The sequence below is a fragment of the Peromyscus californicus genome, unplaced genomic scaffold (assembly GCF_007827085.1).
Source record: "Peromyscus californicus insignis strain IS unplaced genomic scaffold, ASM782708v3 Scaffold_8__1_contigs__length_139910024, whole genome shotgun sequence".
NCBI classification, from domain to species: domain Eukaryota; kingdom Metazoa; phylum Chordata; class Mammalia; order Rodentia; family Cricetidae; genus Peromyscus; species Peromyscus californicus.
Window position 1 is genome coordinate 132,005,318 of NW_026294606.1, and position 27,710 is coordinate 132,033,027.

The 27,710-nt window shown below is 44.5% G+C and overlaps 1 long non-coding RNA gene across 1 annotated transcript in view; it reads right to left on the minus strand.

The window, feature by feature from the left end:
- Positions 1–4,824: 4,824 nt before the first annotated feature.
- Positions 4,825–27,710, minus strand: part of LOC128103569 (uncharacterized) — a 29,183-nt gene continuing 6,297 nt past the window's right edge. The window contains exons 2-3 of the long non-coding RNA XR_008215709.1: positions 10,028–10,074; positions 4,825–6,249 (exon numbers count right to left, since the gene is read on the minus strand). This is a non-coding gene — a long non-coding RNA (uncharacterized LOC128103569). The remainder of the gene's footprint in view (positions 6,250–10,027; positions 10,075–27,710) is intronic.

A 27,710-nucleotide genomic window follows, 5' to 3' on the forward strand; every position in this document is an offset into this window, starting at 1 on the left:
AAAATATGTTCAGAACATGATACCCTAGTAAATAGAAATAATAAGGTAACCTTTTCCCCTACCCCCATTATATGTGCAAGGTTTGAGGGAGCTGGGGGGTTGGTTGTACTAGGTTTGATTGCTGTTCTTGATTAGCTTTTCAAAAACCAGTTTGTCAATTTTCAGCCAAAGCTGGAAAATGTATATATCCATTTCAAGCTAATCTGTGTGGACTATCTAGGTTCAGCCACTGCACAGTGCAGAGTGTATAGACTCCACCCCACATAGACGATAGCCTGGTATCATACAGGAGGGGCTGCTATGGTAACACGCACTATATTTTCTTTTCTTTTTTCTTTTCTTCTTTCCCTTTTTTTATTAAACAATTGACAGTACTTAGCAAGTAGATTGGAGGAGGTGAGTGTGAGTAACGGAGGATTTTTTTCAAAGTTAATCACTAAAAGCTGCCAAGGTCCTTTATCAGAACTAACACAATTTAAATTACTAACCAATTCCCAGTGCAACAGATGGAACATAAACAAATTTCTCTGAGGATGCGAGGAGACTGGATTAGAAGTGGTCCCCAAATGACCTGAAACACAGGGTCAGGGCACAGGCTGCAATCTAGAAGGGCACATTCTTTGGACCCTCCAGTTTAGGCCCATACTTGCAATCTTGAAACAATGCCCGACTCTCCCAGGCTTCGCATTCCAGCTCCCGCTCACATTACCCCCTTCAGTGCCTGATTTACAGGGCTTGCTTTTAACATGCAGATTTGTTTCAAGGTTTTATTGTTAGCATTTAAGTCATTAGAACGGTAGCCTCTGTGGATTTGCAAAAATCATGGACATATTCTGAGCATCAGTCTGCATAGGTCCCAGCTCGAATTCTGAGCACTAAGCTTCCGTTCCTTCCTCATCAGTTTGCAGAGGCGGCGTTCTATGACAACATACAGCCAGCCCTTCTCTGCCCACCCCTAAGAACATTTTTTTTCTTCCTGCCTCCTTTCTTTTGTATTTAGAGTTGATTTAAATAGTGCTGATTGCAAGTGAGGGCTGGGGGCGGGGGGCAAGAGGGGCGTGGAGGGGGAGATGTGTGTTTAATGAACATTAAGATGTTTTAAATCAAAGAATTATAAAGACATATGAGTGAGTATATACAACCTTCTCTAAGAACGCAGCTCTGACAGATGCTAAGCAAGATTTTCACTACATGAAAGAAAAACATGAATCTAACAGTTAGAGAAGCAGTTGTAATTGGCAGGTGTTGGGTTTTCAATGGAGACAAAAGACTGTACATTTTAGACCCTACTCTTTTCCTGGAGGCTAATTGAACGTTTGCTTCATTGTCAAACTCCACATGGTGGGGAGCATCTATCCAAGTTATTCTCTAAACTGTCAAAACAGAGTTTCCATCATTGCTGGCCTGAGCAAGCTCTGACCTGGGTAGAAAATGCCACACAGAATTCAAATGCCACTTCTGTCTTTTGACTGACCCGTGTCTTCCCCTTTTCCTCCCACCGAGGAGATGGTTCACTGTGGTCTAGTTTGGAATATTCCATGAAGCACACTGACAATGTATCAGATTGGTCATGGTATGAACAATTTTCATGGGTAGAAATACAAAGGCCTGTGTTAAATGAGAGCCTTTATGGAAGCTTTGAACAGTAGTAAATTCTGATGAAAGCCTCTCACCCCTGCCGACCATCTTAATCTTTTTCAGGCACACACTGGGTAGTTTACAGGGGAAGCAGCAGTCCTCTGAGGAAGGGAGGCAAGGAAGGAACAAAACCGGTTGTCTGTCATTCAAGCTGAGAGAAACCGTTTAGCAAACAGTCCCAGGACATAAACCAAATGAAAACTTCTTTTCCTAATTGGCCTGATGGCATGCTATGTGAGTTTACCAAACTTGCTCTTCATGCTGTCTGTACGCACAACCAAAGCGGCCGACTGTTGGGTATTGTGATTTATTTCCTTCTGTAACCCAAAGCCACATGCTGCCTCGTATATGATGGAAGATAATATGACTCCTTTGAAGATGAGAGGAATGGGGGAGGGGAAGATAAATCCTGGTGGTATTAAAACAGAGGGCAAAGAACTGGTCTCTGCAAGGCTTTCCTGATAGCAGAACCCAGGAAATCTATAACCCTGCCTGGAATGGCATAAGGTGGCCAGGACGGTTGTGAAATACTTCTTTGGTGGGAGCTCGGAGCTGACAAGCCATATAAAGAAGTGTTGCGAATTAGAAGCTTATTTCTTGTCAACATAGCAGGGGTGGTCCTTTCCCTGCCTAACAATGTGGGGGTGACGGGGCCGTGACAGAAGAAGCAACAGGAAGGCCAGCTTCCAAAGCAGAGGAGAAAAGCAGCTGAAATAACCTTATTGGGATCTTACCTCCAGTTGACCACAGCCTCCTCCAGGGGACAAGAAGGGGCTGGGAGGCTGCTAAGGAATGGAACAGAATGTGCTAGAAGCTTTGGAGTCAGACAGACTCATGTTGGAACTCCTTCTCTTACACTGTAAATGTATGTGTCCGAGGCAATTTTCTAGCCTTCCTGCTTTCCATCTACCTGGGTTCACAGGACAGAATAATACAGACATTATTGTCTACAGACAAATTTGGGGAGCACCCCTTTCAGTCTGGCTCCAAGGCTTGAATGGAAAACAAGCTTGCAGGCACAGTACAGCCCTGCTCACCCTCAGCCCTGCTCACCCTCAGCCCTGCTCATCGGCCCGTCGGTTCTGCTTTGTGCTGTAGGGAAATTTTATCTTAACAGGCGTTTTTCTACCATTTCTGCCTTCTGTGTTAGCAAGTGGACAGGATATCTGAAAATTTGCCACTTTGATATCACTGTCTCGTTTTTCAAAATTAAAAAGATTTACAAATTATCTTTATTAATTTGCCTTGTGTGCCACCATGTGTTGGGGAGGGGTCGCTTTTATTCACTTTTATTCTCCAGGCCTGTAACCTCCATGTCCTACAGAAGAAACCAAAACCCCGGGAAATGTGACATGCACTGTACCAGCCTGGGTCTTCCTCAGGAACCCTGAGCTGTTCGAATTGCTGTTACACACACACACACACACACACACACACGCACACGCACACGCACACGCACATGCACACACACCAGACAGACACTTCCAAACATTTCCTGAAGTTTTGACAATGTCTCTCACACATTGCACTGCTTTCTGATATGACTTTCTCTGCGCTTAGAGACACTGAGGAAAAATTATTATTTGCGAAAGTGAAGCGAGCAAATGGTTATTGTGGAATGACCCTCCCAGTGTTCAATTCCAGGAGAGATAAATAGAGATGGAGCAATAATCAGTCTTTTGAATAATTCTCTGCCTGCTCGAGGCTTCCTTCATTACCAGCCATAAATGTCACCTACTCCGCTCATCTCATCTGTGGCCTGGGAAGACACTGCCACGAATTAGGAATTTCTTAGTTCTCAAGCTGTCTTGGCCATCCACTTACTGTGTAGCCCTGAACAAGTAAGTCATTTAGTGAGTCTCTCCACAGTAAACACACAGTGAGAATTCTTCAGTGTACGTGTGTGTGTGTGTGTGTGTGTGTGTGTGTGTGTGTGGTCTGTGTGTGTCTGTGTGCTTGTGAATGTGCACTGTGTGTTGAGCTCAGAGCAGCCTCAGGTGTCATCCTGAGGAACACCATCTACCTCCTTTGAGAGAAGGTCTCTCATTGGCCTAAAGCTCAACAGTTAGGCTCTATTGGCTGACCAGGAAGCCTCAGGGACCCTCCTGTTTGCTTCCCCAGTGCTGGGTGACAAGCCCACACCATAGCACCAACATTTTATATGTGATGGGGATCGAACTCAGGTCCTCGTGCTTATGAGGAAAATACTTTATCAATACCACCCCCACCTAAGAGTAAGGCTCTTTCCTTGCCCCATGAATATGACTCTATTTACACTCACACAGGTTCTCATTTTCAAAGGGGACATGAAGTTACACGATCATGCCACATTATTAGAAGACTAACTCTACAGGGTGCATCATCAAAACATCAAGCTGGAAATGCAGAGGCAAGTCAAACAAACTCCCTAGCATATGCCCCCTGAAGACAGAGGTTGATAACCGGCATGTTAACAAATGGGGCTATGAGCGTAAGGTTTCAACTGGAACTGATGTCCACAGGAATTTACATTTCTCCACTAAAACAAAGCTCTGGCAAGACACCTCTTTAAGGGAGCCCCAGGAATACAGCCTTACATCCTGGGCCAGGAATGGAGTCTCTATTATATCATAATCATGCTCATGGTTCACTTACCAGACTGAGTTATAGTGACTTACTGTGTCCCTGTAGATAGATTCCAGAAGAAGAGTTCTCTAAGGCAGAAAGTATGCCATGTTCATCTTTCTAAACCCACTACCGATGCACAGTGGTTTTATAACATGAAGCTTCCTGAGCTACACTCGAAGGGAACAGCTAGTTGACTTCAGGGAGAGCTGTCCAATTCTAGTTTCCTGGCCGATGGAAAAGTGATATTTTCCTCAACTGACACAAAGTACTCACATGACCTGAGAAAATTTTTTTGAATAATATTTCAGCATTTTCTAGCTTCACTTGTCATCCCTGAGGGCTCATTTAGATGGTAGTTGACATACATTCCTGCTCTGTTGATGCAGACACATACATGCTAGTACATACACTTGCTCACTCATAGTTACATCTAAACACACACACACACACACACACACACACACACACACACACACACACACACACTTCTATATCCAGAAAACATAAATAAAATACTGAAAATAATTACAGCATTGTAGGTATATGTTGATTAAGAAAAATTAATTTACCTTTCTTTAATAAGCATTGTACAAATTTTAACCCACAAAACTCCCTTAAAAATAGTGAGTACAAATTAATACAGCCATACAAAAATTCCTGACTACTGAGAGAAGTGACCCTAAATATTGGGAAAGGGTCTTTTTTCCTTGGAAAGATGCGATTTCTACCATACATTATCTTCTGGATGTGTTGAAACTGTTTGCCATAGAAATTTGAACATAAATAACCTAAGGATTCTCAAGAATTTCCACATTTGTTTACTATAAACATTTATCTTTGGTTGGTAGATACGTCCAAGATAATACAGCAAATTTACTTTTTGTGACAAGAATCCAAATACAGCAAAGACCAAACAAACTTAGGAAATAAATGCAGGAAATATACCATTCATTTTCATGTGCCTGATACACAGCATTTTAAAAATCCTAGTATGTACTTTATTGTAGTCTCATGTTTTAACAAAACATGGTACTTGTTTATGTTTTGTGTGAGCCATAGCACAAAACAGGTCTCTTCCCAAATAGGCCTTCTTTGTCCTTATCAAAACAGGAAGGAGAATTCCACTGATTGGTCACCCCCACGGTAATTCTCCTTGAATCTGTGTCATTGGAATAAAGTCAAGAGCAGTGAGGGTGAAGGACTCCAGACAGAGGGTCTGGGGCATGTCTCCTGAGTCAGGAAAACACAGCTGTTTACTAGCCATGCATCCTTGAGTTAGGACACACACATCTCTGGGTCTTATTTCCACTCTTGCCAATGGAAATACCCCTTAGAAAAATAACCAGTAGACCTGAAACTCACCCTGGCCAAACTATTAAAAAAAAAAGAGAGAGAAAGAGAGATGGGACAGCCCTGGTCAGCATCACCTATGGGGAAGACATTCATTTGCCATAACTTCCAACTGAACTGGTCACAAGAAATTTCACCATCCTCATTACTGGAGTCTAGGGTGCTATTCCAGTTCTTCCCCAAGGATCATCAGGACTTTCTGCCCAAGGGTTGATGTTTCACAAAAGAGCAATGAGATACAGTGACCAAAGGAGAAGAGACTAGGATGGAGGGTGGCAGAGCATTGCCCAGAGGACCACTTTCTATTAGTGTCAGTCTTCAAGAATCTGTGCTTTTTAAATTGTACAGACAATTTCAGATGAAAGATAACTGCATATACCTAGACAGTCTTCTGGCTAATGTTTGGGGAACTGGCTGGACAGAACAAAAGGGGGTCTGGAGCTTCCCCGCCCTTTCTAGGTAGCTGCACAGTATGGTACTCAGTCTCCTGAAGGTGTCCTGGATGGGCTGGAACCTGTGGCTTGGGGAAGAATGGCCCAGAGGAGCATTCTAATATGACTGAGCAGGAAACAGTCAAATCAATCCTTTTCATTAGCTCTGCGTGTGAGGTCCCATGGAATAATGAAGCATGGTGTCCTGATTTGCTTTCCGTTGCTGTGAAAAAAAAAAAAAAAAAAAAAACAATAACCAAATGTGACATGGGAAGGAAAGGAAAGGGTTTATTTGTCTTATATGTCCTGATTACAGTCTTTCATGAAGGGACACATAGGCTGGAACGCAAGGCAGAGGCCATGGAAGAACACTGCATACTGGCTTGCTCTCCACGGCTTGCTCAGTTTGCTTTTTTATGCCTCCCAGGACCACCAGCCCAAAGATGATACTGTTCACAGTAGGCTAGGCTCTCCCATATCAGTCATTAATCAAGAAAATGCCCTACAGAGACTTGCCTACATGAAATTTGACATAAATCTAACCAAGACACATAGCAGAGGACATATCAATCAGAAAGTACAGAGGAGGTAAGAAACAAGGCCTATGAGATAAGTTCACACCACGGCAGGTATGAGAAACAGAGGCTGCAATGGAGTCAACCAAGGAGTCTTCTCATATAAAATGTACCATAGCCATCGTCTACCAATGGTTTATGTCCATCCAGTTCCTGTAGGGGACAGAAGTGCTGACACTCAAGACTGGGGATCTGCAGTTATGGATCTGTTTGCTTAATGAAAAATACAACACAGCCCATAAATAGTGACAATAATAAATGATACATAAACTGCAAATTATTTTTATCTTCTCAGAAGAGAAACTGCTCTTATTTTTTCCTTTTAATAATTCATGCTTTTAACATGTGTCCACTCTATTTACATTTCTAAGCTCAATAATTCCCCAACTTATTTACAAATTAATGCTCCCAAAATATAATGGTCACAAAGTCAAAAATAATATGAAATTTCTAGGTACCAGAATGTTTCATATTTCTTATTTGCAAATCTTGAACAAATGAATAAAGTCCTTAACTCCCTCCATAATGACATTGAATTATCAGTACTTGGCCACGAGACCACTCAAATCACTAATCACCACCCCCTGTGCTTAAACACCAGTGAAGCCTCCTCTAAAACCTCAGCTATGAATAGAAAACGTGAAGTGGACTTTCGTTATTTAAGAGGTTATGGTGGTAAGGATCCATTTTCAATATCTGGAATTTATGCAACCAACACACTGGACATCATTTCTATGGGAATGGTGTGTGGGGATCCCCCCCCCCAGTAACTGCTGAGAAGTGTGAGGTTCTCTCAGTTCTTTTTCCACTGATATGCAAGGGGACCCTGTATGCCCTAAGAAGTCCTCCAGTGTTCTCTGTCTGCTTCATCTCACATGGTAGCACACTGCGGTCTTCAGACATGAGTTTTTTTCCAAACAAGACTCAAGATTTTGTGTGTGTGTGTGTGTGTGTGTGTGTGTGTGTGTGTGTGTGTGTGTGTGTGTATGCATGTGCACTTTTGAAGGCTAGTGTAGGATTCCAGTTGTCTTCTTCTCTGCTCTCCATCTCATTGCTTTGAGACAGGGTCTCTCACTGAACAAGACGCCCTCTATTCCAGCAAAGCCAGCTAGCCAGAAAACTCAGAATTATCCTGTCTCTGTCCCCAGTGGCAGGGATTCTTACAGGTTTGTACTTCATCACTGTATACTGCTTTTGTTTCTTTTCCAATAAAATTAAAATTTTGATAAAAAATAATTAATCCTTAAGAAATACCTGAAAGTCTAACGTTAAATTGGATATTGAAATGTGACTATTACATAGTTAATTGGGAATGGAGAACATGGTTCAGTTGATCCTAGCCCTTTATTATGGAAGATAAGCTAAGAGTTTTTTACATTTACAAAGAATGGCAGAAGAAAGGGGTCAAGGAAAACGATAAGGCATATGGGAGGCAAAAAAGAGAGAAAGGGGAGAGAAACATGGGAGGGAAAGGAGAGGAGGAAGTGAGGACACAGGAACCAGGGACAGAGAAGATACACAAGTGGTCTGAAAGGTGTGAAATGTTTTTAAAGGAGAACCTGTTGGTGCCTTGTGTTGGAAAGTCGGCTGCCCTAACTCACAGATGCCCTGTTATTTTAGAAAAATTAGGTCAAACACACAAAGAAAGGCCTAGAAGAAAAATATGGCTAAACCACCCTTGATTCAAAGGAAATTTTGACAAAAGCATTTTCTAAATATTTTCTCCAGTACAGCAAACATTGTTCTTTGCTTACAACATAGATTCACCTTCAATTTGAGTCATACTGAGGCATCTACATTTGTGGGGAGGGGTCAAGTCTCAGTTGGTAGTTTAGATGGCTGAGTGGAGACCATTTCCTCCTTTTGCCTTTAAAAATGTGACAGAGCCAACATGGGGCAGTTGCTGCAGGACACATGACAACAGCTTGCTGTTGTGTCCGGGGTATTTTTGCCTCTGGACCTTTGGTAGAAGTTGTCGTACCCCAAGTGACTACAGTTAAACTGTAATCCACAGCCAGGCTAGAAAGTTGGCAGAATAGAAAAATTAAAAATAGTCAACTATCAATCTACCTGTCTGGAGAATTGGAATGTACCATAATGCAATTCCTTCTTGTCACATCAGTATTAGGAATTGCCTTTGCTGCTCTTTAATCCCAAAGCATTAGGATACACCTCACGTAGGAGATAGCATACAGAGACATCTTCATAGCTGCCTCTGCCAGTGATCAACAGGAGATGCAATTACAGCGAATGCTGGTCTTGTCCTGTTGGAAGGGAGCCACCTGTTTCCTGATCCATGCACTCAAATGTATCCCTGTGCAACCTGGCTAAACACATCTCTGGATGAACCTGTATAGAGTGTTGGTGAGCACTGTCGTTAGGACAGCAGACGAGGTCTTTCTAACCATTAGTAAGCAATTTTAATTGTGTTTTGAAAAAAAATTATTTGGGCTGAGTCAGTCAAATGGGTTGCTATTCTGAAATGAATTTTACTCCATCATATGTGTATTCTTTGACCCTCAGACAATAAGATGACAATCAAATCCTGACAAACACTCAGTTACAGAGTCACCTCAAGAATCAACAAGGAACTTTCCCAGAGGACCAAGCATGTCTAAAACTCATGGCACTCACCTGGGCCCTCCTATACAGCATCTCTCACTTTCTCCTGCCCCGCACACCCTGGTCTGTGTACCACCACCCTAGCAAAAAGTTACAATAGTTTATTCTAAATGTCTTGGCTTTTACAACCCAAATTGAAGCCTTTAGTGGCCCTTGGAAATTCCTTCTGTGGCTTACTTTTATAGATAACACATTTCCCACCCCCACCCCTTTCTACCGGCTCCTTCAGAAATTTGGTTGAGGGAAACCACACAGAATTCTGAAATCTGTAGGCCAGGCACCCACATCACAGTGACTTGGATCACCACAGCGGTGGCTTCTGGCAGGTCCTCAAAGTCTGATCTTTCTCTATTATCATTCCCAACAGGAAATTTGACTCCGGTGAATATATATATATATTTTCAGTAGCTTTAACTTATAACCCATTAATTACTTTTGGTTTTATTTATTGTGCTTCTGGTATTTCTCTTAAATTTAAAACTCTCCAAGAGTCTTTCAATTTTAATATTATACTATTATTTATGGCAGTTGTTAGAGGGCACTGGACGGAAGAGGGAGGGGATTTTTCACAAAAATTCCCATGATTATTCTTTCCCAGCTCACCCAAGTTATCGACTCTCTTCATGTTGTGTACTGCATCTTAATTTCAGAAGAGAGCATGGTCTTGCCTCTCAAAGCAATGATAGACAGGCTAATTCACTCATGTGCTCACTTGTTCATTATCCCATTTCTGCTGGTCTAAAAGGAACCGGGAACCAGACATTTGCAAAGGCCCTGGGGAATTTGGTGAGGAGAAAGACACACCTCTTCCTTGTCTTTGTGCCACTCACATTCTCATGGAAGGGCCAGACCTATAGGAAGAATGAAAAGAACAGAAAGGAATGAATAAATGAGTGGATGAGTAAATCTGGATTCAAGTTCTGACTAAGTACTCTACAGAAAATGGCTCAGTTATCCTTTAGATGGGGTTGCTAGGGGAAGCTTCTTTGGGCAGGTGAGCTGTGAAGACAAGGAGAGCCAGCTGCATGAGCTCTGGAGTTAAGTCCATTGAGAAGAACCTGCTCCAGAAAGCACTGTCAGCCTCTGTCCTAAAATACTGTCCAGCGATATCTATGCTGGAAAAGAGTTCCACGAAGGCCCAAGGATGAGGAGCCCCACCTGCTTCTGAGCAATGTGGACCAGACGATATACACCCGAGTTCGCTGGCCCGCCCAGGGCACCAAAGGCCTCAGCTCTTCCCATCTTCTAGGGAGCTCACACTGCTGAAGATCTGTGAGCCCTCAGGAGAATGCCTCCAGCAAATGGCCAGAGACCCTGAGCAGCATCACCTCACCATGCTCCATGGTCTACACTGACTACAACAACTCGATGCTTTTCCTTGGTCACCTTGATTGGATTTCGGGTTCCTGAGAGATTGGAGCTGCACACCTTTGGTGCGTCTTTGAGAACATTTATAGAGAGTATTAACTGAGGGGACAGGCTCTTCCCCCTCAATGTGGTAGCATCATCTGACGGCCTGGGGCCCAGAAGGAAGAAGGAGAAAGCTGAGTGCATATATTCACTCTCTCTCCCTGCTTTCTATACAACATGGAGGTCCTCCACCACACAGGGGCCATGCAACCAGGGGACCCTGAGACCATGAGCAAAAATGGATCCTTATTCCCTTCAGATGCTTTTGTCCCACGTTTTATCACAACAGTGAGTGTGATAACTGATCCCACCCCTATAACACGTGAAGACAGGACATTTGCTCTTAACCCTCTCTAATAAGCTGGACAGCCAATGCCTGGATGATATGTACACATTCTAACCACAAAACCTGTAAACGTGACTCAGTTTGGGAAAGGGGTTGTTACAGATGTGACTGGGGTCATAACCTCACACTGAAGGAGGTCAGACCAATGACAAGTCGGTTTCACAGAAGGGAAAGGGAAGCAGACACGGACACACAGGAACGGCAGCCTGTGACAAGGAAGACAGCGACCAGGACTGTGATGCTGCAGCCCAGAGAAGTCCAGGTGCTTCTAGGAAGTGGAGGAGGAAAAAAAAACTTGCTCTCCAGCCTTTGTGGGAAAGGCTTCCAGAATTATGAGAAAACGAACTTCTGTGTTCTGTGAGATTTGTTGTTGTTTATATTCTCTGTCTGTCTGTCTGTCTGTCTGTCTGTCTGTCTCTCTCTCTCTCTCTGTGTGTGTGTGTGTGTGTGTGTGTGTGTGTGTGTGTGTGTGTGTGTGTGTGTGATTTCTTGCCAGAGGAAAGTCTTGGGTGTCACTTCTTAGATTCTGTTCAACTTTTAAATTTTAATTAATTAATTTAAATAAAACCAGGGCCTCTCACGAAGCCTAGAACTTGTCAAGTATGCTAGGTTGGTGTTCTAGTGGGTTACTATTGCTGTGATGAAACTTCATGACCCAAGCAACCTGGAGAGGAAAGGGTTTATTCAGCTTATGCTTCCACATCACTGTTTATTACCAAAGGAAGCCAGAAGAAGAACTCAAACAGGGCAGCAACCTGGAGGCAGGAGCTGATGCAGAGGCCATGGAGGAGTCCTGCTTACTGGCTTGCTCCCTGTGGCTTGCTCAGCCTGCTGTCTTAGAGAACCAACAATGGGCGGGTGCTCCTGTCAGTCACTAATTAAGAAAATGCCCTACAGGCTTGCTACAGCTGAACCTTATGGAAGCATTTTCTCAGTTGAGGCTCTCTCCTCGCTGATGACTCTAGCTTGTTTCAAGTGGACATAAAACTAGCCAGCACAGCTGGCTGACCAGTAAGCTCCAGGCTGCCTGTGTCTGCCTCTACTTCCACAGAGCTGAGCTTATAAGCACCAACCACCATACCTGGCTATTTCTCAAGAGGTGAGTGTGGTGGTATTGTGTTCCCCAAAGCTGCAGTGGTGGAGGAGTGCAACCTGACCCAGTCCTCATAGGTTCAGGGGATCAGAGCTCAGGTACTCAGCAGGCCTGTGTGGCAAGCACGTTACCAGCCAAGCCATCTCCCCGCCCCCTTTTGGGTCTGTCTTAAGCTGACAACATAAACTTTTGCAGAAATCAAGGAATAAAAGCAGTTGGGCTATCAGACACACTGGAAAGGGGCCGTGACCTGAAAAGTTTTGCCCAATTATTACTTTAGGTTCCTTAACTTTAAATGAATTAATACAAAATGGTTAAAAGTAAAAACAAAAAATCCCTGTTAATATAAGCATCTTGATAAATAGAAAGTACCAAGATGAGTCCAAAAGATGAAATAAGTCCTATTAGACCAATATGAAAAGTTTATGTTAGAAAAGAATGGGAAGAGTAAATTTTAACTAGCATATGTTGGCCATTCTCATTTAAAAAATACTAAAATTTAAGCATGAAGAGATAAACACATATCTCAAAACACTGACTTGGTTTTATGTCTCTTCAAATTAAACATATATTGTAATTGATCTTGCTTTTATCCTAGGGTAGTTTTAGTTACTCTCTAATGTATTTGCACATTTGTGAAGTCAGTGGGCATGAACATCAGCTACACAGGAACCTCGTCAGAGTGAAGGGGTCATGTGTTCAAGGGTCCTGAGGTGACTAACACTAGTCAGGGTCCTTGGTGCGAGAATAAGACAAGCTGGAAGGCCATACGGTCCTTATGTGGGCACCTTGAGCTTCTTGTGTTCTCGAATCACACTGTAGAAGAGAGAGTGCAGAGAACGGGGCGGGGGGGGGGGGGGGGCAGTGTGGACCTTCCTGTGTGTACAAAGCACACCTGCCGCTTCCAGGCTTCACCTCAAGTTGGAGAAATGTTCCTGGGTGGGAGTGGGGGTGGGGTGAGGGAGTGTGAGCACAGAGCTCCCTGAGCACCCCCTTCCCTGACTGGGGTCATTTGCACAGGTCCACAGGGGGTCCAGTCAGGAGACAAAGCCAACACACTGCCAAGTGCCAAGAGGAAATGTGGACTAAGAGCTATAATGAGTGGGTAAGCAAAGAGCCACTGGGTCCCAGCAGAGAATGTGTCAGCGAGAGAGAACAGCAGTCCTGTTGGCTCCAGCATAGGCCAGAGCCTTAATCTGTAAATCACCAAGAAGCCCAATAAGTCAAAAAAAAATGTGGCCACCCTTGGAGCTGAGGCAGAAGGCAACAACATAAACTCCTGCAGATCTGCCGTGCCAGTATGCAGAGACAGCCAGCAAACATCCAAGTGTGTGGGGGGTAGTGGGTTGTGTGTGGGGGGGTGCGTCGCCAGGACCTAATTACATTTAATCAAGATGGCAAAAAAAATGATGAGCATGTGTTCCTTAGTCCCAAATGAAACACACACACACACACACACACACACACACACACACACACACACACACGTGCGCGCGCGCACACGCACGCACTGCTCTTAAGAGTGCCTGGCTGTACATTCTCTCATCTCCCTTTATAAGCTTACTCTAAAATTTCTGGCATGGGCCTGAAAGTCATTAGTAATTTAGCTGAAACGTAAAATTTTATGGCGGCACGTTGGTAGCTATTATGAGGTATAAATCTGTGTAGCTCTGGCAGGTTGAGTTCCCTCCTGCCACCCTCCATCACACTACCATTGAAAGCATTGAACTATGCTGGGGGTACAAGACTCACAGTTTAGAGTTAAATTAGAGACCTGAGGGCACTAAAATACTCTTTCCATTCTTTGTCCGTGCCAACCATTCCAAACTGCTTTTGTGGGCCAAATCCTACCACAGAAAATGGGGTCTTCCTCAAGAAAATGAGACTCAGTCAACTGCCCAGCAAAGCCACACAGCCCTTACAGGGAGGGCCACCAGACCCAGCTCCATCTGTTGCTTTGCCGACACTCGCTATTCTCAGTCCTGGCTCAACATTCTGGGAGAGCATCAAAGAACTGGTTCCTCACACAAATTTTAAGACAGTTTCTTTACAAAACAGAGCAAGAGAAAAATCAGAGAGAGCCATGTTTTCAGGAGAATTGTCCTATAGTCTTGGAGTTTGTTTCATAAATCTTGTTTGAAGGCTTCTAGGAATATTTAGGGTTTGAGTATAAATGTGGTTTCAACAGTCAAAGCTTTATGGTTAGGGTACAGTAGCATTCACATGGGAGATCTGAACCTTTCCCACTGGAGTGACTTAGTCGAATGCATATAGGATGAGGAATTGACACTTCAATTATTTGTCCTTGGCCTGCCCACAAAGAAGTCAGAGTCATGCTTCAGGAAATACAGGATCCAGGAGCTCGGTGTGGTGGAGTCAGCCGATAAGTGGAGCTTTGTCTTAAAAAGTCTGCAGGTATCCACAACCAACTTACCAAAGCTAAATTCATCAGATACTGAAACCCATTTGTCTACTCTGAATGGGCCTGTAAGCCCTGCAGGAGAGCTGTGAGCTGTGCACATTGATCTCTCTCTCTCTCTCTCTCTCTCTCTCTCTCTCTCTCTCTCTCTCTCTCTCTCACTCACACACACACACACAAACACACACACACACACACACACACACACACACACACACACACACACACACACACATCATGAACTGTAGGGGCATTAAAGATTCCTACCACCCCAGCAAGATGAGACATCTCAGGGGTTTTCAACATGAATTTGCTGAGGAAAGCCATGAGGGACACTAAGACGAGTGTGTGTGTGTGTGTGTGTGTGTGTGTGTGTGTGTGTGTGTGTGTGTGCGCGCATGTGTATTCATGTGCACATATGGAGGCTAGAGTACATCTGCTGTCATTATTGCTTCAAACACTGTACACCTGTATTTCTGTGGGGGTAGGGGCAGGGATCTGAGGTTCACTGGTTTGACTAGGCTGGCTGTTCAGCAAGCCCCAGGCATCTGATTGTCTTCACATCTGCTTCGCTGAGCTCCCAAGTACATATCACCACACCCACCTTTTTAAATGGGTTCTGGGGATCAAACTCAGGGCCCTTTCAAAGCAAACAATTTATTAACTGAGCTCTCTCTACAGCTGCTAGTCTCTTGTTTTGAACCTTCCATTCCTAGCCTATGTTGCTATTTTGAAGTCTATGGAGGTTTTAAAAGGTAGTGTCTACCAGTGAAGAGGATCTTAGGTAGAGCAGACCACAGAAAACAATCTTAGGTAGAGCAGACCACAGAAAACAATCTTAGGTAGAGCAGACCACAGAAAACAATCTTAGGTAGAGCAGACCACAGAAAACAATCTTAGGTAGAGCAGACCACAGAAAACAATCTTAGGTAGAGCAGACCACAGAAAACAATCTTAGGTAGAGCAGACCACAGAAAACAATCTTAGGTAGAGCAGACCACAGAAAACAATCTTAGCCCCTGGCTCCACACTATGTTCCTCTACTTAAAGTCATGCCTCCTCACTGTCCTCCACCTCCTCACTGTCCACCTCCTCACTGTCCACCTCCTCACTGTCCACCTCCTCACTGTCCACCTCCTCACTGTCCACCTCCTCACTGTCCTCCACCTCCTCACTGTCCTCCACCTCCTCACTGTCCACCTCCTCACTGTCCACCTCCTCACTGTCCACCTCCTCCACCTCCTCACTGTCCACCTCCTCACTGTCTGCTCCACCTCCTCACAGTCCTCCACCTCCTCACTGTCCACCTCCTCACTGTCTGCTCCACCTCCTCACTGTCCTCCACCTCCTCACTGTCCTCCACCTCCTCACTGTCCTCCACCTCCTCACTGTCCTCCACCTCCTCACTGTCTGCTCCACCTCCTCACTGTCCTCCACCTCCTCACTGTCTGTTCCACCTCCTCACTGTCTGCTCCACCTCCTCACTGTCCTCCACCTCCTCACTGTCCTCCACCTCCTCACTGTCCTCCACCTCCTCACTGTCCTCCACCTCCTCACTGTCTGCTCCACCTCCTCACTGTCTGCTCCACCTCCTCACTGTCTGCTCCACCTCCTCACTGTCCTCCACCTCCTCACTGTCCTCCACCTCCTCACTGTCCTCCACCTCCTCACTGTCTGCTCCACCTCCTCACTGTCCACCTCCTCACTGTCCACTCCACCTCCTCACTGTCCTCCACCTCCTCACTGTCCTCCATCTCCTCACTGTCCTCCACCTCCTCACTGTCCTCCACCTCCTCACTGTCCTCCACCTCCTCACTGTCCTCCACCTCCTCACTGTCCACTCCACCTCCTCACTGTCCTCCACCTCCTCACTGTCCTCCACCTCCTCACTGTCCACTCCACCTCCTCACTGTCCCCTCCACCTCCTCACTGTCCACTCCACCTCCTCACTGTCCACCTCCTCACTGTCCACCTCCTCACTGTCCTCCACCTCCTCACTGTCCTCCACCTCCTCACTGTCTGCTCCACCTCCTCACTGTCCGCTCCACCTCCTCACTGTCCTCCACCTCCTCACTGTCCACTCCACCTCCTCACTGTCCTCCACCTCCTCACTGTCCACTCCACCTCCTCACTGTCCTCCACCTCCTCACTGTCCTCCACCTCCTCACTGTCCTCCACCTCCTCACTGTCCTCCACCTCCTCACTGTCCTCCACCTCCTCACTGTCCTCCACCTCCTCACTGTCCACTCCACCTCCTCACTGTCCTCCACCTCCTCACTGTCCTCCACCTCCTCACTGTCCACTCCACCTCCTCACTGTCCCCTCCACCTCCTCACTGTCCACTCCACCTCCTCACTGTCCACCTCCTCACTGTCCACCTCCTCACTGTCCTCCACCTCCTCACTGTCCTCCACCTCCTCACTGTCTGCTCCACCTCCTCACTGTCCACTCCACCTCCTCACTGTCCTCCACCTCCTCACTGTCCACTCCACCTCCTCACTGTCCACTCCACCTCCTCACTGTCCACTCTACCTCCTCACTGTCCACTCCACCTCCTCACTGTCCACTCCACCTCCTCACTGTCCTCCACCTCCTCACTGTCCTCCACCTCCTCACTGTCCTCCACCTCCTCACTGTCCACTCCACCTCCTCACTGTCCACCACCTCCTCACTGTCCTCCACCTCCTCACTGTCCTCCACCTCCTCACTGTCCTCCACCTCCTCACTGTCCACTCCACCTCCTCACTGTCCTCCACCTCCTCACTGTCCACCTCCTCACTGTCTACCTCCTCACTGTCCTCCACCTCCTCACTGTCCACTCCACCTCCTCACTGTCCACTCCACCTCCTCACTGTCCTCCACCTCCTCACTGTCCTCCACCTCCTCACTGTCCACCTCCTCACTGTCCACCTCCTCACTGTCCTCCACCTCCTCACTGTCCGCTCCACCTCCTCACTGTCCACTCCACCTCCTCACTGTCCTCCACCTCCTCACTGTCCACTCCACCTCCTCACTGTCCACTCCACCTCCTCACTGTCCTCCACCTCCTCACTGTCCTCCACCTCCTCACTGTCCACTCCACCTCCTCACTGTCCACCTCCTCACTGTCCTCCACCTCCTCACTGTCCTCCACCTCCTCACTGTCCACTCCACCTCCTCACTGTCCTCCACCTCCTCACTGTCCTCCACCTCCTCACTGTCCTCCACCTCCTCACTGTCCTCCACCTCCTCACTGTCCACTCCACCTCCTCACTGTCCTCCACCTCCTCACTGTCCACCTCCTCACTGTCCTCCACCTCCTCACTGTCCACTCCACCTCCTCACTGTCCACTCCACCTCCTCACTGTCCTCCACCTCCTCACTGTCCACTCCACCTCCTCACTGCCCGCTCCACCTCCTCACTGTCCTCCACCTCCTCACTGTCCTCCACCTCCTCACTGTCCACTCCACCTCCTCACTGTCCTCCACCTCCTCACTGTCCTCCACCTCCTCACTGTCCTCCACCTCCTCACTGTCCACTCCACCTCCTCACTGTCCACCCTGCTTTCCCCAGTATGATTCATAGAATGCATGAATAAAAAAAGCTCCCCCCTCAGACTGCTCCTGTCAGGTATTTTGGTCCAAGCAATGCAAAAGTAACCTAGGTATTGCCCATCATCCCTCACCACTGCCTAAATTGCATCTTTTCTTCCTTTGTTTTCCTAGAAAATTGATTAAATGTTGATGGTGTATTTTTACTAAAAGAAGTTAAATGTTAAGAAAACCATTAAGTTAGCTTATGAATATTTCCAGTCAGTGGTACTGATGACAATGTAAACAGGTAGTTCTTCACTCCTACTAAAGCCTGGAATGGAGCAACCTGAAGTGCAAATAGATAGTGTTAATGGACTTGTCTCCAAGCCTTCATAGAGTGAAGGCCTTTGTCAACCCTTCCTGGGTTGCTGGCAACATAGACATGGTTCTTCACTGTTGCAGGAAGTCAAACCTTTTACCTTCTGTTGAGAATATTGGACATGTGGGTCACTACTGGACATCACTGCTGGTGAGATTAGTTTTTCAGTGAGAAACAGAAAATATCATTCAATGTATTTGGACTATAATAATGGAATCGTTAAAAATAACATAAATTAAAATACCACAGGAAAAGTAGGCTCTACATAAATCTTAATCAAGCTGTTCAACTATATAGATTGTTTATTTCTTCCTAAGACTCACTTGTCTCCTGGTTCCAGAGTGATTATAAGCATACCTATAAAAAGCATACTTCCCCATTAATGTATTGAGCAACAGCCTTGATGTTTCAAAATTTCCAGAAGGCATTCAACATAGTCTGTTTGGATGGATTAATATATATGTGTGAATTATTAAGGACCAGCCTTAATAATATTCTTCCCAGGGGCTCAGAAGAGAAGCTATGAATGTAGAGATTTATTTTCAGGAAAAGAATCTATGTACACCGAGCTCTTAGTCCATCTACTTTATTCCTCTGGGATAAAATCCTATCTTTGCAGCTTCAGTTCTGTTTTCATGCCTTGCTCCTTTCTTGCCTGATTTCTCTCTACCTCTATCTGCTGTCCCCTCTAAGTTCTAACTTAATTCTCTCATCTTAATTCTGCCCCATCTTGGTCTTTCTCATCTCGTTCTTACCCATCTGGCTCTTCCTCATCTTCCATCTCATTCTTCTAGTTCTCCAGTCAAAATCCTCCTTTGTCTCTGAGGTTTACAGTTACATATCCATGCAATAGCAGTGCTCTAGCCAAAGCAAGGTCACCAGGCTTGAATTCTTACAGGGTCACAAAGGCAGACAAGAGTTTTCCTCAGGAGTGACCACCAGGCTTTCTTTTACAACCAAAAAGGGGAGTGGTAAAGGAGGAGGTCAACTGAGAGCTGAAATCGGTTAGTATATCAGAAAAAGGGAATTTATGTGCTCTAACTACATTCTTAGAGGTGGTTAGGTAAGAAGTTAGGATTCTATAATGTTAGTAAGGCTATAAAAGAAAGGAGGGTCTCAGCTTAAATTGCACAAGAAATAAAGCTAGCCGCCTAACCTAGGAGACAGGCATTGTTTCCATAAGGGTGTTACCTTAGTTCAGGAGATCGTTTGGCCTTGGATACTTGATAGGTATTTTAGATAAATGCACTGTCAAGAGTTCTTGGAACCACACTTAGCATACAAGAAAATCATTGTAGGAACCAGCTAATATATATATATATTTTCCTGTGACTTGCTGCATGTGAAAACATTAGCCAATTATTATAACCTGTCCATGAATATAGGAACTGGGTTTCACTAGACTGTATCCTCCACCATAGGGTCAACAAAATTCCTTAAACTCTCTTTTCTTACAGTGACACGGGTTTTAACATAGAAGTCAGTGACCCTGGAAAAAGGTGAAATGGATGTTGTGAAATTGAGCCAACCAATATTCACTATGACAGCAGCTCCTTCATAGGGCCTGGGGCAGAGCCTTCACTAAAGGCTAAGAGCCAATGACACCGTCAGTCTCAGTGATACCTGCCAGCTGGGCTTCTGCTCCACTCAGCCCCCCAAACACTATTAACTTCATGGATCCAAATGTCCCTAACCCGACAGCCTATGCATACCAGAGGGTGCTAAGAGAACACAGAGCTCCTCCTGCCTCTGTAGCCTCCACATTTGCCTTCAAGAATTCATTCTGCTACGATGTTCTCCCACCTCCGAGTGTTCCGGGAAGCCCAGGGTGTCACTAGTGTATTGCAAAAGGATAGAGTTTCTGGGCTTGTCTGAAGTCTCCTGCCACCTTATCTGTCCTTCCCCTTCAACCATTCTTGCTGGAGAAGTCAGCCTGCCTTGGATGATCCATTCTAACTGTGAAATAACACTATGAAACTTTCATTCCCCATAAATTCTGTATGTGACAAGTTGCTTCGGGTAGCTGTGCTGAGTTCCTCATTGACTCATAGATTGTTGGACCTAAATATCATGGAACTCTGTCTATAGCTTAATAATATACTCTCCTACACAAGTGCCTGTCAAAATGCCCCTCCTCTGCAGACCCCTGCATAAATACACACACACACACACACACACACACACACAGATGTAACACAAATTTCTAAATGGTCTTTTAATATAATATCCAGTACCAGATATTGGGGTGAAAGCTGAAAGATCAGAGAAGCAGAGCAAGCAACAGCCAACCTCACCTTGCCAACTCCTCAGCCGATTGTGTTTCCACAAATCCTCAAACTGAAAGCCTCTGAGTCCTCACCCGAAAGGCCTCAGCCAAAAAAAGCCTTTAGTTCCTGTCTCCTCGTGCCTTATAAACCTTTCTCTGCCCTACCATATTACTTCCTGGAATTAAAGGCGTATGTGCTTCCCAAGCAAAGGCATGAGATCTCAAGTGCTGGGATTAAAGGTGTGTGCCACCATTGCCTGGCTCTGTTTTCTCTCCTAGACTGAGTCAATCTCATGTATTCCAGGGTGGCCTTGAACTCACAGAGATCCAGATCCAGATGGATCTCTGCCTCCCCAGTGCTAGGATTAAAGGTGTGTGCCATCACTGCCTGACCTCTATGTCTAATCTAGTGGCTGGCTCTGTCCTCTGATCCTCAGGCAAGTTTATTAGGGTACACAATATATCACCACACACACACACACACACACACACACACACACACACACACACACACACCCCTTAGAAATTGTCAGCATCTCTACCTGAGTTCAGTTCAGTTGTAAAAGCTGTTCTTTGTCATCGTCATCAGTGGGGAGGGATACAGAGGACCAGGAAGCTCAGCATGAAGACCTCTGAGAGTGTTTGAGGACCTCTGAGAGTGTTTGGACAGGGGTGATCTGTTATCAAATCAAACACTTTAGCCACTCTGAGAAAATCTCCATAGAGGTTCCTTACATCTCCTTATCTGTCTCTCAGAAATCAGCTCATGGTCCCCTATAGCTAGCTCTCTGAGACAGAGTTAATAAGAAAGCATGCTGTGCTGTGGCCTTGCAACCCCTGTCCCTTGCAAATTAATCTTATGGTCCCCTGAAAACCTATGTCAAAACCCACCTTGTCTCTGGATTTGAAGGGATCTCTCTCTCTCTCTCTCTCTCTCTCTCTCTCTCTCTCTCTCTCTCTCCCTCCCTCTCTCCCTCCTTCCCTCCCTCCCCCACTCACTTCTTTCTCTGAGTCATCATTATGGCTATCTATGGTAATGATGTTATATATCCCATGATATTCAAGGAACTAAAGAATCTGTGTCCCTCCTTGGGACCCAATCATGCAATACAAGTGTAGGAAGTATTCTAAATCAGCTCCTTTTAGGACATGAAGGTTCCCATATCCCAATAAAGGCTTGCCAAAGGGTAATGTACTATCAATTTCTTCTCAGGAACCTGTCTCCTCCTTTTAAGTTATAACAGTCCTCAGGTAATTCTTCTGAGTGAACTCTCATCAATGTCCACTGTTTGAGGTTTTCATGTAAAAAGGGTTCTTCCTGTTGTATGGTGTCACTGATGACAAAGGAGCTGTCATTTCAGACTCAGTACCTCCCTCAAAGTTTCCATTATCAACTCTTTACGTGGCTTTTCTTCAGTCAGTTGCTAATGTTTCTGAGCAGGGAACAGAGGAAAAGTACCGATGACCAGCTCTGGTTACATGTTTAACAAATAGGATTTATGTTCATTGAAGTTAGAAAATTTCTTTTAAAAATAACTGAAGTTCTTTTAAGCATAAATGAAATGATATAGAGTTAAAAATGAATAACAAGATGGCACAATATGTTTCGGAAAATGAAAGCTTATGAGCCAAAGTAAATTGTGTATTACAAGGAAATAAATCTAATTGTAACCCATCAGAGAGGATGAGGCAATGTGGATGTGATAGAAGTACAAAGAAGTTTTTTAATTAGTGGTCTAATAAAGCCATTTAGATTCTCCATGATGGGTCCAGTTCCCTTCTCCATCCACTGAGATGAAGCTGGCTTAATTCATGGACAGGCTAGTCTCTTCCTATTACTCCATAGTTGTTGTCTTTGGGCCTTAAGAACTAAGCTCTAGTCCTGAAGGATCATCTGTATCTGTTTATTAACACATACAGTGACAGTTAATTAGAAAAGGACAGGCAGCTGGCCTATGATCGCTAAAATCTAAAATAAACAGAATGCTGCCATCCATTGATCCTTTAAAAAATGAATTTATGGCTCATTGCCTCATTCTTCCATGGATTTTGCTTGGTAAAATACGCAATATTTTCAGCATTAGAAAAAAAAGTTCCTTTCAAATTCAGGTAGAGCTTCACCTGTTTCATTAGCATCTGTGCCAGCAAGATGCCAGACAGTCAGTCATAGAGGCCCTCTGTGGAGGCAGTGGGTATGAAGTCACCAGCCTGCAAGGACAGCCACACCTAAGTGTGCCGTGATAGAACCCTGAGCATGCCAGGCCACTGGCTGGTATCAAGTGCCTTATTTTAAGACATCTTATCTTTTGAACACTGCAGGGACAGGGACTAGAAATCCATATTGTATGATAGTCTTTCTCCAATTGCTAGGTGCTTATTTCTCTGCATTTGTGTCCTCCCAAGGAACAGAAACGGTGACATCAAATGGGATGAATCACCAGTGTGATAAAACATATCCATTTACTTGGCATCCTAGAAAATGTTGCAGACTTAGGATTTCTGTGGAAGTTTTCTACTTATTCCTAATATGCTTTAAAAGTACACTCACCCCCTCCAGCTCTTGGAAAGTAATCAAAGGAAGTGAGTCTTTCCCCTGCCACTTCCTAAGAGGACTCGGGAGACAGTGAGCACAGGTGATCTTCAACTCTTCTGGAAAAAAAGGATTAGTGTTCCTGTGTGTCTATCCATGGGGCATCTTCAGGGTCCTGTGTGCCTGTCCATGGGGCATCTTCATCATTGGTTAGAATATTGTTGCTCATTTGTCTTGGATGGGAATCAAAACTTGAGATTGCTGTGGGATATCTTTCTGTACACTGTGAATATGTGTTGCTCTGATTGGTTGATAAATAAAATGCTGATTGGCCAGTAGCCAGACAGGAAGTATAGGTGGGGCAAACAGACAAGGAGAATTCTGGGAAGAGGAAGGCTGATACAGGAGTCACCAGCCAGACACAGAGGAAGCAAAATGACAAGGCAGAACTGAGAAAAGGTAACAAGCCATATGGCTAAACATAGATAAGAATTATGGGTTAATTTAAGTGTAAGAGCTAGTCAGTAATAAGCCTGAGCTAATGACCAAGCAGTTATATTAATATAAGCCTCTGTGTACTTACTTGGGGGATGTGTGTGGGAGAGATTTGTCCCAACTGCTGGCCAGCTGGGACACAGGAAATCTTCCAACTACACGAGATTATACTATGTACCTCAACACTTGTTTTGAAGAAGGTACCCAAAGATAGTGGAGCATTCTTCCATTCATGCAAAGTTTCAAAGCCATCAGAAAGTAATTTGACATTATAGTGCCCTTTAACCATCAATAGCATAGTAGTATTTTTGTTGCCATGATCAAAATCATGAGAGAAAATTTAAAAGGAAGAAAGATTTATTTGGGCTCCAAGCATAGAGGTGTCATGCCATTACAGCAGACAGGGCATGGGAGTGAAAAGAGGCTCACAGTATGGTGGCCAAGAAGCAGAGTGAGCTAGAGAGAAAGAGAGAGAGAGAGAGAGAGAGAGAGAGAGAGAGAGAGAGAGAGAGAGAGAGAGAGAGAGAGAGAGAGACTATTCTACCAGACTTTTTCATTTCCTCCCTTATTCCAACAGAGCTCCCAGTTTATGGGATGGTGCTACCCATATCTCATATTCAGGGTGAGTCTTTCCCTCTGAATTATCTCTGGAAACTCTGTCAGTCATGAACATACCAGCAACTGTATTTTATTCATTTCCTAGGAATTTCTCAATCCTGTCAAGCTATCAAGAACAACCATTACAAGTCCACTTTTTATCAACTTGATGCCCAAGCACATCTCCTTAATACCGTTCATTACCCTCACCCCTACCTGCAATGGCTTATGCACATCTCAAACTGCAAGCTCCTATAGTTCTGGAATTGTTTAAAAGTTCAAGTTCAAGGTCTCTGAGCCTTAGAGCTAATTCTTAGCTGTGAGCATCTGTAAAATAAAAACAAATTACATGTTTCCAAAATATAGTTGTGTAGAAAAAGCATTCTCATCCCCAATGGGAAGAATAGGGGCAAAGAAATGAGGGATGGAATCAAAGAAAGACCGAACACTAAACATCGTGCAGTGTTATGTGGCAGGGTAATCTGAGCGCCCACTGGCAGGGCATCCCTGACCCTGTGGCCTTGGTGTTTGCTTCCTACATAGTCCTTTCCTTGGGCTGACTCTGCTCGCTCCTGTGGCTTTTCTCAATCAGTATTCCTGGCATCGTCCCTTCCTGCGTCTCCTTCATATCTTGAGTGCCATGACCATCGGCTTATGTATCAGCTTCTCCAGTGCTGCCTTAGGAATGTGACCTCCTGCTCATTGTCTGGCTGAGGGGCCCTTCCTTTGAACTCTGGATGAAGTCTTCATAACCTTGTAACCCTTACTTTTTGTGCACATAAAAAAGCAACATCACATGGGCAATGCCAGGGTCTGCCACCATCTTGGACAGCAGCCAGGCCCCACTGGACCACAACAATAAGAGACTTGCATTCTCCAGATAGCTGAATGTAGAAAAACGTTTCTCTTGGTGGCTAAAAGTAGGCACTCTGTTGTGAAAGGAAATACTTTAAAATTATTTAAAATGTTTACCCCTTTGAGCCTGCAATGGGTAGCCCCATGATTCCTGAGATGCCCTCAAGGCATCTTTCCCATTGTCCCCGTATGTGACTTCTTCCAAGTAACCTAATCTTCTTTACAATCACACCTGACATGGTTCCCACTTTACATGTGTTTCTTTTCTGCCCATATCAAATGTTTTTAAAATCATTCTCTTCTGCTTTTTGTTCTAGATTCTTATTGTAAACTGGAAAAAAGAAGCTAGCCAAACCATCGCCAGTCCAAAACTCAGGCTTGCCTGTTACGTCCTTTGCCACATCAATTAGACCCCAACCTTTCAATACAGCCTCCTGCGAAATCTCAAGGAACAGACACACTGTAGAAGAGTTCTTGGCCAACATCTAAGACTAACAACCTCTTGTCCAGTTCCAAGTAGGGTCCTTACTCTCATTTGAAATCTCATGAGCATGGCTTTCCTTCTCACATTACTGTTAGTACCCTGATCTTCTGGGCTCCTACCAGAATCATCTACTGAGTTCTGTTCATAATGTTCTTGAGCTTCCTTAGGCCACATGTGCATGCTTTTCCAAATGCTTCTCACAAACCAGTTCCAAAATTTGGAACCACATTGGCAGGTAAATGCAATGCCCCCGTTCCTGGTACTAATTTTCCGTATTAATCACTGGCAGGCTGTAAGTAGATACCGCCATGCCTGTTAGATGAACAGCTGAAAGAAGGGGCATTTGTCTGGGCTCATGGTCTCAGAGCTTTTAGTCCATTGTTGCTGGACAGAAACAGAATTCTATCATGGTGGCCAGGAGGCAGAGAGAGAAAACTCTCCATGCTAACTGGCTTCCTCCTTCTCTCCCATCAGAGCCCCCAGGCAGTGGGATGCTGCCGGCCACATCCAGGACCAGTCCTCCCTCCTTTTTAATCTTCTTTGGAAATGCCCCACAGACACACTAATAATCAAAATTAACCATAGCAAACATATTCTTTCAGCCTCTAAAATCAGGTTTGTTTATTTTCTGGGACTCATTTACTATAACAGCAAGAATATTAAATTAGAAACTGAAGGCTCTTGGTCACTAGAGACCCAGAGAAGACACTTTTCAAAGTTACCTTGTTTGTTCAGGGCAGTAAGTAAAAGGACTGTCAACTGCCCTGACAGCTGTGATTCCAGCTTCTCTTGGAGTGAGGGACGTGTCACTGAAACATGAATACACCAATGGCCTGTGTTTCTACTGTTCTTGTCCTTTTCCTTTGTCTGCTAGAAACTTAGTATTTATGGTGAACACTTCATTTCTAATCCACATATTACTCACTTTAGCTTTTTTCAAACCTGCCATTCACCCATTTTATGACTTATTCATGAACATTTGTTGAATATTTTTTTCTGAGTTATGGTCTAAATTAAATGATAGAAAATGCTTTCCTATATGTAAGAATGTGTGCACATGAAATTCAAAAACATACTTGAAAAATTATAACCCACTTTCTTTGCTTCGACTATTGATTCATATTAGAACTTTTAGTATGGATAAAGTCAATAGAACCATTAAATGATTAATCACTCTTTAAAGGTAAAAAATAAAAACTTTTTCCAAATCTATAGACTTTCCATTCATCCGTTGTTTTCAATTCTCTTTGGAACCCACCAGTTAAAAACAAACTGAGATGACATGTTTAGTTATAATCAGAATTCCAGGAACTTTTCTACTTTATGTCAGAAACTATAAGAAAAATACCACCATAATTTATGGCATTCTCCACGTTGATGGGTTTTTTTTAATTATTATTTTGTAGCCAATACATACTTCTCTGAGTATCACAGTTCTTATGGAGAACATTAGGATTGCAAATTTAATTTATATGCTATAATAGTGCTCCCAAAACACGCCAATACATGCTACATATAAAGAAAGGACCCTTATCCTGCATTGCAGTCTCTTAATGGCCATTCTCTCTGGCTCACTACAACTGACCCTTTTCCCTTTTTGACAGTTCTATGAGGTCTTTGAAGAAACACTGAGGTTTGGGTGCACTTGGATGGAGCCGGGCAGGGATAGAGCATCCTTACGATTTCAGGCTCTTGCTGAAAATGTATTTTGGTCCACATTTTTCAGTTTCCTTGAAGAGCTTAGATCATTTCATCTGCTCTGCATTTGGCTTGTGTTGACAGCCCAAAAGTGCAATATGATCATCCCAGCTCAAGTCCCTCTTGCTTTCTTAAACCATTTTCCAACAACAAAGTAGGGGCTGTCTTTTTTCTGCATGAGGGACTATGGTGGTTATTTCAGCATCCTGAGCCAATCAGGTGAGACCAGGCCGATGGTTTCCCTGGCTTTCCAAGAACTCTAAGACCCCAGACTGAGCTTGCTCCCAATTAGGCTCTCGGTACCAGCCATATCTAAGAAGCTGACAATTTCTGACTATGAGGCAGGTATTTGGGAACGTGGCACCCACACTGTTTGCGTCAAATTGACATCTACACAATCGT